A 14,134-nucleotide genomic window follows, 5' to 3' on the forward strand; every position below is an offset into this window, starting at 1 on the left:
AATGAAACCAAAATAGTAATACTAATAGTAATATTAATCCAGTGACAAGCAGTGTGAATGAGACCGGGATTTACCCTCTTCTTTATTTGATCTTTTTTCTCCAGATGGAGCACTTAGTGATTTACCAGCGACCTCTTCCCCCTTCGTCTCTTCCTCCCCATTCTACAGTGACTTGTGTTACACACAATCGAGACACCGATGGCTGCACTGAGCGCCCCTTGCTCAGCCGTGTACCCACCCGCACCGGTGCACGGCTTCCCCAGCGCTCAGTCCTCGGCCAGTTTCACCACCGAGGAACGAACAGCGCCCGACACGAGCAACAGGTCGGGGAGGGCCCTCCGCGCTCCCCGTTCCCGGGCTGCCCGCTCGGCGGCCTGCGCGCTGCTCCCGCCTTCCTCCGCTTCGGCCTGGGTTCGCTTTCCCAACTGGGAAGCGCAGGCCCTCTTTCCTCCTGGTTCCCGGCAGGGGCTCGCTCCGTGCCGGCGCCGAGCGGGTGGTTCCCGCGCCGCTGCCGCCGGGCGGGGGGCGGTGCCCATCGCGGCCGCCGCCTGCCGGGGAGCCGCGGCGGCGCGGGCGGCTCGGCTCGGCGCGGCTGCGGCGTCCCGTCCGGGAGGGCACGGAGGCTGCCGTGCCGCTCCGAGGTGAGCTCTTCTGCGCGGGTAACTTTGCGGGTCGGCCGGGGCTTTCGTAGCTATGGCAGCTGGTCATTGCTATCCGTCTGCAATGGAAATCGCTTTGGCTCCATTTTATTCTTGAGATTATTTATACCCATAAGGACTAGTCGTTCTTTAAAGGGCCATTATGCTGTGGGATATTAGCGCCCCTCTGTTTTTCCTAGTATCCAGAGACGGTGTCGATGTTACACCACAATTTTTGCGAGCCTTTATTCAAGCTTTATTATTTGCAGGTAGAATAGATTGCAGATGCAGAGAAGAAGGTTTGGGAATGAGCTTCTCGTGCTTGTAAATAGAAGTGCTGTATTTCTGTGAGGGGGAAGGGGGAGCCGATTACAACATTGCTTTTAAAATGAGAGGGAATGCGCACGGGCATTTTTTGTATACCTTCGGACTCAGCAAACTGAGTGAATCTGGTGCGGGGAGTGTGTGTTACTTGTCCCGAGAGAGCCAAAGCCAGGATGTATGCATTACGGTTGTTCATTCATCAGCGGCTGCAGATAATGCAATTACCAAGTCAGCGGCGCATGGATGCTGCCCTGCGTGCGACATGCTGAGAATACTGTACTTTAGGAAGCCGACACTTGCTGTAGTTTGGATAAAACAGAAGCTGGGAATGGCAGGGTATGAAACCGTTGTGTCTTTGAGTGGGAAAGAGGCTACTGGTTGGTCTCACTCTATTGTTTCTGAAGATTTGTATTTTGTGTGCCTCTCTACAGAGGTGTAAATACCTTTTGCAAGCAGTTAATAAGGAATTCATGACTGAAAAATAATTGACAACAGCTTCAGGTATCACCAGTGCCTCATGAATGGTAGATGGTTTAAATGTCTGCGAGTATGCAGTAGTTTTTGTCAAATCCTATCATAGGGCTTCATTTAGCTCTCAGTGTTTTATTTACAAATCAGATTCTGCAGCTGGGGTATGGCTACCTCACTCCTGAGGTGTCTTGGAAGGGAAGGAGAAAAAAAATCACCAGTATGATTGCCATGGACACAACAATTCCTTATTTATTTATTAGGCCATTAGGGTAATGAAGAAAAGCCATGCCTGCCCTGCTGTGCAGATCTCATTTCAGCAAAACTGCCAGGGCTCCTGCTGTTACCCTTGTTTGATTTTTAACCAGTAAGTGCCCTGTGCTCGTGTCAGTGCTGTGGTTGTTACTCCTTTATGTATAGGTTCAATAAAGGAGCTCCCAAATCAAGGGCACCTGAGTGGAATCCAGATGGTTGATAGTGGGATTTGTTCTAAGCAGAATCTTTTCTTCACTCTTCTGCCCAAAGATCAGTGTTTCCTTACTTGTAGTTGTTGCTTTTATATTCTGTATGGTATTGCTATTACTGCTGCTGCTTTGGGTAAATATTTGGTATATTATTATTTCATTTTATTGATTATGCCACTTGAAGATTGTTCTCTCTTGTATGTCTTGATACCTTGTCATAAAAAGACATCTGTTCCAAGTGCTTCTTTCTCTAAGACATCAGACAAGGTTTAGCTTGCACACAGTTAGTGACCGATTGGTATCTCTTGGCTTCTAAAGGCTGGACCACATTGGTTCTGCTGCATGGGCAGACATACCAAAAACATGTATATGTCACATTTGAATGTCCCTAATGAATCCCATTTCTTTTTCTTTTGCGCTCCCCTTTTCTTCTGTAGGCATACTTATTATCTTTAAATAGAAATAGTTATTTTTAAAGATATTCCTGTTCTGTAAAGCCAATATAGATTCATGATGATATATAAAGTAGTGATATAAGTAGTGATATTTATAGAGTTAAAACACAGCACATGTGCCCTTTTTGGAATACATCAGATATTTTGTAAACAGACACAGAAACACACATACACACAAACTCACACCTAAGGTGTTTAGAAGAAGAAGGAAACAGTGCCTAATAAATTTCACATGCCCAGGAGGCTAATCTAAAAGTCAGGAAGGTAAGAATTATGTGCTCCATGTAAGCATTATTAGCAGCTTCCTTTTTCTTTGATACATAAGTGATTCAAAGGGTACAAAAGTAAGGGTTCCTCCAAAGGAAGGTCATGTGATAAACAGGTCTTTTCTTGTGTTTTCTGTTTGTAGGGGAGGGAAAATATTTGGAGTAGGGGGAAAGGAGAACTCAGAGAAACTTTGAAGCACTCTGCAGATGTTGAATTACAAGTTTACTGCTTTTGCAAAGGTTGAATCTGGGGGAAAAACAGGAATGTCAAACCTTTGTGAAAATTACATGTTGTATTTTGAAGAATGTGCTGTGTATGTGGGTGCAGTGTAGGTGAGCACACGCTAGGGTCACTATTAAGACATGGCAGCAGATGCTCACAGAATTTACACATACTGATGTGTTACTGTATACAATGTGCTAATTAATTGATGAACCTACTACAGAATGCTTTGTTTAATGGTGTTCTGCAGTAGAGAGCTACACTGGTTCATTATCTGTTCCTCCATGTTTCTTTGGTGTTATTTTTCAGTTTTTTGTACCTTGACTTTGCTAAATGCCCCTTTGGTCTTATGACAGCACAGCGCAGATGGGGAGACCAAAATGGTGCCCTTGCTGGTTCTGCTTGCTTTAAGCAAAAACTATAATACATATCTCCTAAGATGGATGAACAATTGTGATATTTTCTCTCTCTGCTGAGTCCTTTGCAATGAGCCACAGAGGTTCTGTTGGTCTGATTCTGAAGTCTTCAATCTCTTCCTTAATCCCATTATCTGCTGTGGTGCTATATATGTGAATGAGCATTAAGGAATTAGGTTGTACAGTGTGTGTTGTTTGTGGTGCAAGTTAAGACAGGGTCAGCACTTTCATTGCTTAGTGTAATTTATATTAGAGCAGAGACTACCTATAGGATTATGGAAACTGCTGTGCCTTTAAGAACAGACAAGTTTTCAGCTAAGAATCTTGCCTTTTTTTTTTTTTTTTTTTTTTTTTTTTTTTTTTTTTTGTGTGTGTGAGATATTTGATTTGGATTTATTCAGCATTGGGAAATGCGCTGGCAGCATATATAAAGTTCAGTGTTCTTTGAAAATTGTTTTTACTTCAAGCCTTTGAGGTTTCCAGTCATGGGTAGGTTGTTTTAGTCTTTACTCTTATTGTGAAAGACTATGCTAGGGCTTTTACTTGCTGCTTAGGATCTCTGAAGTAGGAATAAAAAAGCCTGGGTTTTCAACAATGTTGGATACTCAGATGCTTTCCTTGACTTTTTCCTTTTCCTTGAGCGACTGAGTCTGTGTATCTGAATAGGGCTTTATGAACCTGACCTTAGACTTTAGTATGATTTCAGCCTCTGCTCCTTTGCAGACTGTATTGTGACCCTTCTGCTTGTCACAGTATAAGCAGGTTTTGGACTCAATATTTGGATCACTTATAGGAGAGGATTTGGGAAGTGATGCTGTCATGTCTTCACACTCAGCCAAGAGAATGTTTACCCAAGCATGACAGTAAAGGCAAATGTGCTACTGTAGGTGTCTTTCAAAGAAGGTATCGTACGTGCTTGGGTTCATCAGCACTTCTGAATTCTTTTTGCGTGAAAATTGATGCTTGCCAAACTGCTTGGGCAGTGGTGGTCAGACACTTTGTGATAACTCTGCCAACTAGATACAATCATGCCTCACTCTCATTAGGGTTGCTAAAACAGACACTACATGCCATCACAGACAGAAATATTGGGAGAAATAGCACTTCTGTATATCCTTTTTCATGGTTTTGCTAAGATATAATGAAGCATGATTAAGTAATTTTGGATTCTTGCATCATGGATGCTGTTCTTTGGAATGTGTTTAGGAAAACAAATACTATTAGATGAGAATAATGAGGTAGAAAAACTGGTTTGTGATGTGCTTCTCAGATCAGACACTTTGTATTGGAATTTGGGTGTGTAAATGCCCATATGTCAGTTGGTATTTTATGCTTTCTCACTTTCTTTATATCTTGACATCTACTGTGTACAATGTAAGCCTGGGTATTTGGATTTCTTACCTATTCAGAGTAAGAGAAGATGATCTAGATTGATTTTTGGGCAAGTTGGTTCCATATCCTGTGTGAAGTCTCTCTAGCCACAGAATGACAGTGTAGCACTAAAACTGTTTCTTATCTACAAATGTGAGCATAGCAGGCAACTCTGCTATCACTTTCCAGTTGAAGGAAATGAGATGTGGAGAGGTAAGGCAATTTCTAAAAAAATTGTATCCTTTATATCCATAGCCAATCTTGTAACAGTTTATTGATGTTTTCCCTCTTCATAAACAATAAAAACTTTGAAGTGAATGACCTTATCTTAGAAAGCAAACTGTTGCTAAAATTATTCTTTGCTAGGAAAACTTCTGAAATAATTCTACTTCCTCTTGCACAGAGAAGTAAGAGAAGAGTATTTGGTGCTGTAACAGCTGGAGGTTTTCAATACCTCCATCAAAATGGGTAAACAGGAAATGGTAGCATGCAGGAAAATGTAGTTTGTCTACAGAATTGATTTATAGCTATTATGGTCTTTCAAAGAATCAATTATTTGCACATAATCACAACATGAATGAAATCTGCCCCAAGACCAGAAGGCTATTCTGAAGAAACACTGCATCCCTCATTCACATAAGAAACAGAAGTTACATTTTTCTTAGATCAGAATGAACATAATTAGAATGAAGGTGACTGTTTGGAAAAGGAGACTGATATCAGAATATGAGTTCATTTTCCTTTTTTTCTGTGTCTGTATCGATCCTGTAATTTAAGAGTCAGAAGTAGTGGTTGATGAGTTATTATGATGAGCTTTGTGAATTTGCTACCACTTTCCAGTGTCTGCAGTGTTGCCATTACAAGAGACATACCAGTGGTGCCAGGAAGGCCAAGTCTAATGGTCCTTGGAGTCAAATGCCTTTTTATAATCACAGGCATGTTTTTTCCAGGTGGCAAGCCGAGTTAGGCGTGTGAGCCCATAAGAGAGAAAGGCCAGATTTAGGGACTGTGCGCTTAGACTTTCGCCCAGGTACATGTGAGTAGTGCTAGTGCTCATTTAGATCAAGTTTAGAGGAGCTAAGGAAAAGCAATGAGCCCTACATCAGCACAGGATCTTGTTTGACATAATCTGGAGTTCTAGGAGGTGTTATCTTAAAAATATTCATATCAATCCATCTGAAATTTGTACAGGATTTATGGTAGATAAGGATATAATTAAAAAAAACAGTCTAGGTAAATATATAGATATTTATCCTTTTGTCATTGGTGTTACTTAAGCAAGAAAGAGTACAAGTCTGAACTAGGTCTGTTTCCTGCTCTTTTTATTCTGTTGTGATGTGCTCTGACTGAGCTCTTTAAATACTGGGAAAAACTGTTCAAGTAAGACATGTCCTTGCAGTGGTGGTACTTGTAACTTCCTTCTATTGGTCAATTTTGTAGAATTTTATGGAATGAAGTGTTGGGTTTATAAATGGTTACTTTTCTGAAAACTTGGCTGAATTTTTTTGCCTGTGAAGTACCTCTAATCCTTATGGAAAGCCCCTTATGTTTTAGGGACAAGCCAGTCACAAAATATAAGGTGTACTGAGAGAGTTGCCAGTCATACAGCACTGAGCTCCACAGACAATTGTTGGATATTAAAGTGTGGTTGGCAGTTTTTTGCTTAACTCTGAATTGAGTTTTGTATGGTCATGACAGGAGGCAGACCAGTGCTTGGCAGGGGAGAAGACCTCAGGAAGATTAGGTGACCTGTTGGTGTCTGTGTTGTGCCTTGGAGGATGACCCAGGTCCTAGATGCTGGGTAATGCACGGGCACCTGGGGTCTGACTTCACACTGCTCCTAGCAGAAAGTCTGAACTGACTGTGAGTTGAGGCTGCCTAAAAAGGCTGTGAGTCCTTGTAGCAGATACTATCAGACTGTGGGCTATTTTCAGATGATTCTTACCTCATCTTGTCCATCTGAAATTGTCACTGGAAGGATAGAATACTTGACTAGAGGCTGTACTGTGGAAAGTCTCCTCATGATGCTGGCTGTTTCTAAGCTTTTCTCTGGCAATGCCAGCAGAGTCACTGAATGCTCATCCTGAGGTTCCTTCCAGGAAGTGAATACAGTGCTCCATGCAGTTGTGAGGTTACAGTCTCTGTCTCCAGAAGTTTTAGAGAAGCTCTTTGTGTGGAATTCCCTCTGTCATGTAGTGTGAAAAATATGGCAGGTGGTATTTAGTGATGTATCAACTTAGAATTACCAGTCTCATCTTTTGTTGCAAAAAAAATTGCAATGAATTTCTGTTTACTGCCCTGTTCCAGTATAATGTGTTTCAAGAAGATATCTTCTCACAAACCTGTTGGGCACAAATCTGCAAAATCAGAAAAGAATATATCACATACACAAGCATGCTGGGGGGCAGTTAAAAGCTATATATGCCCCAGAGTTACAGCTTCCAGAAAAAATCATTAGACATCGCAGTTTCTCTTGATGGAGTGTGACATTTGAAGAGTGAGAAAGAGTACTCCTATTGCAGGTGACTAGATATTTGGTTTTGTTTCTTGTCTTGAAAAGTCTGTTTGTGCTGTCAGTACAACTAGACTGAAAGCTTTTAGGCTGATTATTAGAACAACCCACTAAATATTTTACATGCTTTAATTTTTTAATCTTATCTATATATACTTTTCTTCAAAGAGATTACGATATGAGAGGAAACCTTACTCCAATATGTGTTAAGAATTTATATAAATTCCTATAAAAGATTGTCAAGTGCAAAGGTTGTGTAAGTATTCTTTTTCTCACTCTATCTTTGCTTCAGTTTCTTCTCTCTTTCTCTATTGTACCTCTCTTTTAGTTTGGTAAGTAACCAAATAACTGTTTCTTTTTTGAGAACTTGTATGTCCAGCAGATGTGTGCTTCCTTCACGTAAAATGATACATGAATGTACAATAAATGCAAATCCATGTGGCAGAAAGTTTGCTTTCTAGAAGGTAGGATGTGCCAAGCAATAGTACTGTTATAAGTCTGGAATAAACACACAGTCATGAAGAGCACGTGGTTTGTGTCCTACCTTGCCATATTATTGGGCACCATCTCTTAGCACATCTGTGAGTTTTGAGTCTTTACAGCCAATTATACAAATGTACAAAAAAGTCATAGAATCTGAGACTCCAAACCTGGAAATCACATTTCCTCAGACACTGAAGACACTTGGATTTGAATTTAATATCTTGTGAAAGGCAAGAAAATGCTTTCCTTGCTATTCTAGCATGTAGATGTTTCAAAGACCTGTACAAATTGTGTTGTGATTCTCCTAAAAGTGGTGCTTAGTTACACATATGGCAGTGCACATATGTGCACACAAATGATGTATTATCATTCTGGACCTTTTTTTCTATTTTACTGCCTGGATTCAAAGAGCACTGGCACCAGCTAAGATCAAAGTCCTCACAAGAATAGGCTTGTGCAAATATACCAGAGACAGCTTTTGGACTAAGCTAGTGGGAAGACTGGGATAGGAAGGACTGGGAGAAGGATGAAAAGGCAATGGGGCATAGTGCTGTTGACATGGACTCTTGCAGGAGGAATGACACGAGGCCTGGTGGGCCCCACCTTTTCCTTTCCTTTGTAGTTTGGCTTTGGTCTGTGATCTGGCATTACTGGGGAGTTTGTGTACTTGGTAGTGAGTCCTTTCCTGCCTCAGACATGTATGAGGTAGCAGAAAAACCTAGCAGAAAAGACCTCACAGACATTCTAATCTCTCTTCTCTAGCAGTTCACATTGTTTTGTGAGATTTCCTTTGTGAGGACTTTCATAAGTAATGCACTGCTTATTCAATTGTGAGATGTGTTATCCATTAAAAACTCCTGAAAGTACTGGAAAGAAAAGAAACTTCACAATGGCTTCACAGAGGGATTGCTGTCTTACTGGATGTATGACACTCATGACAGAACAGATCTTCAAACCTGGTTACACTTATTAACAGTAAGCTTTTAATGAAAGTGTTCTTAAAATATGTATCATTTTTTTGCTTTAGTTTGCTAAGTGGTCTCTAGAATGCTGTTCTAAAAATATCTATGTTTTAATCACAAGGCTGTGCTTGTTTTCTTAAAAATGATTTCTACTTAAAAAAAGGAAACAAAACCCTCAGAGACCATTTCCTATTACAGTTTCTGGATCACTGCACCCCATTGTATAACAAATGAATATGAATAGGGTAAATGACTGGCCATCAGTCTTTGTGTTTATGGTGTTGAATGAGTGATTATTAGACTTAAATTATGTTACTCATGTTTTATTTCTAATTAGCTGAGAGATGTGATGTATCTTTACATCATTGTTATGATCTTTTATGAAAACACTAGTTGGTATCTGTATTGGTGCTAAAACCAAACAGTAAGAACGTCAAGAGAAAGGGTTCATCAAGGAAGTAAACTAGGTGGAGATCCTTGAGTTAGCAGCCATGGAGAGAGAGAAGGGAATACTGCTACTTAGCTTTGAAGGGTAGAAAGTGGGACAGACTTTAGCAGTCAGATATTCCACATAAAATCACTCTGTTCAGTGCAGGAAATGAATGAAGCAGAGGTGTTCCTTCTCCCTACATCTGGCTTTAAACTCGTGGCACTCCTGCCAATAAGACTTTTTCCTCAATGTACATATTTTGTATAGCTGTTTCTCTTTGGGTGGAATTTTGATTAAAAAGAATCCAGGTCTCTTGTTTTGCAATCAGTTTGCTGGCAGGAGTAGAAGCTCCTCAACATCTCACCTCAGCTCCTTCAGCTTCTCCCTCAGGAGAGGGTTTTACAGAGTCCTAATGTGTGAATTTTTAAGACTGGGAGATAGCATCTGAAGAATCACCTGCTATGTTGTGAGGCTTCATTAAAGAGAGAACAATAACAACCCTTTGCCATCTCACAGCCTTCACTTTTGTTTTTTCCTGCTGTCTTGCATTGTTTTTTACTAGAACAAACAAGCTGTGAGGCGCTCAGATGCGCGTTATTTGTGCCCAGTGAAAACCATCGCGTTAGGCATGCGCTCATTGTGTTATCTGAACAAATGTTCTGCTGCTGATACTGCGCTCACTCGAGCTCAGACACTGGGTGAGCTGTGGTATTTTGTGACTCATGCTTCATCAAGCTGTAACTGTTAGCTGTTATTTAGCCTTTACCAGCTGAAGGGATTTAATATCTCATCCAAACTTACTGGATTTGATGGAAAAAATCTCTCATTGCCTTCAATCAGCTAGATTCATCCACAAGGATTTTGGGCTGACTTGTCAGGATAGGATGTTAAATAATTTCTCCCTTTTAATTTTTAAATTTCAGTACATTGGTCAGGAACTAATAGAGAATGAGAGAGGCTGTGGAAATACTGCAATGGCATTATAGTTGCTTTTGAACAACATTTGAGGCTCAGTGGATGGTATAGCCCATTACTGCCATACCACAGTTGACATATTTCACAGGAGATGACAAAAACACCTCTTGAATGCCACATTTTTTGGCCTGTGATTCTATCCACCACTGCAGAAATTCCCTGCTGTGAAGAGAAGATGGTTGCAGTTTTCAGAGGTCAGCACAAGGGGAAGTTCTAGTCATGAGTGGTTCAGTGTTCCATGTATCTTTAGGGCTTGTATAGAGTCCTCAAAAAGAGTTGATAGAAGAGCTCTGGAGAGTGCCACAGATACTACCAGTTCACAGTCCAGTAAGAAAAGACAATGTGGGCATCTCTGTCTCTCCCTTTCAACACAGAAAATTTCCTAATCTTAATGTATTTAAATGAACATTTTAATTTACTTCTTGTTGTCACTGGAGCTGTGTAAGTTTTCTTTTTACTGAATGTGCCATTTCTCCTCCTTTTTCTCAAACATTGTCTTGCTGCATCTTTAGGTGAAGTGTACTGTGTTGTTTGTTTTTTGCTTTTAAAAACAATATAATCTAATTTACATAGTCTAGTATTCATAAAGGCTTGTAGTTCAGCCCTGTGAAATCCTGTGACTAATTCATGATATCTCCTTGTTCTGTTATGGAAGTTTACAAGCCTTTGGCTAAGATATATGATAGATATTTCATAGATAGTTTCCTTTCTTTTACAGGAAAACTAAAATTTTATGATAAATGATTTCATGCCTATCATCAGTTTTATGCCTCTACTAGTATTTTGCAGTACAGCAGCAGCACAAAGACTGTAAGGTCTCCCACCTTTCTGGTGAAGATTGGAGAAATCTATAGGAATTTCAGGCTGATTACAGGCTTCAAGACCCATGTGTTCAGGATGAAGGAGTACATTCCCTGCTATGTAAGCTAAAGCAAAATCACTGTTAGTGGATACTAACTCAGTGCTCAGCAATTGGATCCCATCCATGTTATACACTCATATAAGTTAATTTGGTGAAGCTTACTGAAGTGAAATCTACTGCTAAATTAAAAAAAAAAATCAAACATAGTAATTGTATAGAGACTCGTGACCTTCAAAAATATCATGCTGCTTCTCTGGCAAATCAGCTATGATAAAAATTCAGTCACCTGGCAACAGAAGTAATTTGTGAGTCCTGAGTACAAGGACACCCCAAAGCCTCTGTTTGCCTTGTAGCATTGAGTGACAAGAAATCCTGACTACCTGAGCTGCTGGATGGCACAGATCTCCTTGTCTTGGGTGACTCCATCCTGAACTAGCCTTTGGTTGACAGGTAGCTCCTCAGACAGAGCTTAATCCTGTGAAAAGTCTGCTTTACATGGCATCTTGCCAAGCCATGGTCTGTCTTGTTTTAATTCAGATTTAATTAATGAATTCTGTTTCTAATGGCTTAATAAACTAAGGCCAAGTCTGAGAATGCAATTAGTTTTGTAGCTGGAAAGGCTACTACTGAAATGAAGACCATTTTGCTTCAATAAGGAGCATTGGGATCACTGCTTTTCATTATTAAGGCTCTATTAGAAGTGAGTCATGTTACCTCCTCTTGTCATCATATACGTGCATAGGTACAGGTGATAATTCACCTTCTGCAAGCTGGTGACTGAATGCAGGATTGATGTAGGAGAAAGTGTTCAATAGCAAGCTTAACTGAGCCTGTCTCAGCAGCCGTCCTTTCCTCCCTGCAATGTTATGCCCACGCTCTAGTTGACACATGCTTTGGAACTGGGCTCTCTGAAGCACCTGTCACGCCTCTTGATGCAGTGTCTGAGAGGGGAGGTTTCTATTTCCAGCTCTGTTACTGATATAGTGCAGGGTGATGGGTAAATTAAACAACGTCCTTTTATGCTTCTACTCTCTTGTCTCTGGAGCGGCTGAAGGCTCCAGCCCAGTCAGGGTAGCCTTCTACTGTGCAGTAGGAACCCTGGTTTATTTGTGCTAATGTCCAAGATGATTTTGGGACAGAAGAGGGATGTTCTGCCCACATCTAATACATGAACTTACGTGAAAACTTGAATTTTGTGGGAAGCAATGCTGATGGCTCAGTGCAAGGCAGTCCCTTCTAGGCGCATGCTGACTGTGGTACCATCCACAGCAAGTAGCTGGTGCGCTCATAAGACATAATGTGAGCAAGAGATCTGGTTGCCTTTATGTGGCATTTTGTAAGTGTAGAGAGCCATTAACTCTGGCAACATCCACTAATTCTGGATATGCCATAGAGTCACAGTTCCAAGCATCTGTCGTAATCTACCCCAGAAGCATCTGCGCTCCCTGTAGTGAGTACAGGAACTTTCACCACATGTGGTTTATGGGAGTGACTTTTGAGTCACTGTGAGTGGAAAGTACAATAGAACTGTGAGACGCTATCTTTGTGGGAAAAAAAAAGTCATTGCTAGAGTTGATTTAATCATCTTCCCTTCCATAAGCTTCCACGCTAAATGCTGAAGCTTTCTACATTTTGTTTTGTTTGGTCAGTGCTTTGTGCAAGTCTGCTAGTGACAAGGTTTTCAGAAGCAGTGTATGTTTTCTTTCTATTTTGCCTTCCCCTCTATGAAATGTTGACGTAAACACTTTTCTAGACACTGATTGGTTGTGGGCCATATGTTCCTGTAAAAACTGTAATTTCCCACAGAGGTCTTCTGTTTCCATTAAGCTGTTCTGTGTTTATACAGTGTGCTATCAGACACACTGACTTGAGGAGCTGCATTGTAACCCAGCTGGATACAGTACTGATGCTGAGACCTGAACCCAAGTATTGCTCGAGTATTTGGAGCCTAACCTGATGCCAGATCTGAGTGGGAGTGAGAAAAATTTCTTTTTTAGTTGTATGCAACAGAGAACATACACAAAAAGTGTCCTGGTATGATCTAGAGTAGAAAACTTGTTTATGCTCACATAACAGTGATAGCACAGGGAGACTGTGAGCCAAATGGACCATGTAATAGGGGAGCATCTATTCAATCATTAATCACACAATTCAATTCACTGTATACCCCAGCATTAAAAGAACTATTTATTCCCTCAACCATTCTATACTTCAGACACTCACTTTATATGTGAAGGTAAAGTTAAGAAGTGCCGTGGATCTTCCCAAGGTCCCTGATGGTTCCTGTAGAAGAACCTCTGTTGCTTGAATTTCAGAGTGGATGATGATGAATTCACTCAGTATGCCACAGTATTCACATCCTTGGGAGTGAATTACATGTTCAAGCCCTCTTAAAATACTTATGCAAGTTTACTCTGTTTTTGTTAGCACTGTTAAGGTTGACCACCCAGTCGCTTAGAGGGTATTTGGGTCCATCAGTTTGCATGTTGCTCTTTTTTTTCTTTATTGTAAAGGCCAACTCCAAAGCAGTCGGGCATGTGGATGTGGCAGAATTAGCTTTTGTTGTGACAGCTGGCCTAGCACGTATCACAGATGTAGGCTTATGTTGAAAGAAAGACTGTACACAAAGTTCACTGCAACTATAAAAATAAAGGTGGCCAGTCTCCCTGCTGGGAGTTGGGCTCTTGTGCCTTGAGCTCTCAGGTGTGGACGAGGAGCTTGTGCTTGTGCTCTGTGCTGACCCATGTGCTCTGTGCTGACCCAGCCAGAATAGGAGGGCATCGACAGGGAACAGCAGAATGATCAATTGTGCACCTTTCTTCCTATTTCATCATCACCTTCTCTGGTTACTCTGAGCCATTAGTTACCCAACTCCATTTACTATAGAAAGGATCTACATGATTAGTCCTTAGTTTAGTTTTGGATATCCAACATAGGAAAGCTGGAAGCACGAAAGCAAAGGAGCACAAGGAAACCAAAACCAAATACTGTTAGCTAAAGGAAGAAGGGATTCAGCACATTAACTCCTTTCAGCTGGACTCTTATGAGCAACTGTTTTTCTGCCTTTACCTTAAAAATCCTTTTTAGATTTTTTTTTTTAATTCAAAGCAATTTGTTTGTTATGCAAATTTTATTATAACTTCCCTTTTGGCCACTTTAATATTTAATAAGAAAATATAATTTTGGATCTAAAAACTGTGTGTATGATATGCTTGCAGAGCGGATGGCTGCCTGCTAGATGTTTGTGTACTACCAGAGGGTTGTTAATTTCTATAACCCCCTGAT

The 14,134-nt window shown here is 40.8% G+C and overlaps 1 protein-coding gene across 3 annotated transcripts in view; it reads left to right on the forward strand.

Annotated features, from left to right (window-relative positions):
- Positions 1-545: 545 nt before the first annotated feature.
- SORBS1 (sorbin and SH3 domain containing 1) overlaps positions 546-14,134 on the forward strand; it is a 161,600-nt gene continuing 148,011 nt past the window's right edge. For 2 of the 3 annotated variants that reach the window (XM_059851391.1, XM_059851395.1), the window contains exon 1: positions 546-641. The gene's annotated coding sequence lies outside the window, so the exon portion shown is untranslated. The remainder of the gene's footprint in view (positions 642-14,134) is intronic. The other variant, XM_059851392.1, reaches the window with a different exon arrangement.

The sequence above is a fragment of the Haemorhous mexicanus genome, chromosome 7 (genome assembly GCF_027477595.1).
Source record: "Haemorhous mexicanus isolate bHaeMex1 chromosome 7, bHaeMex1.pri, whole genome shotgun sequence".
NCBI classification, from domain to species: Eukaryota; Metazoa; Chordata; class Aves; order Passeriformes; family Fringillidae; genus Haemorhous; species Haemorhous mexicanus.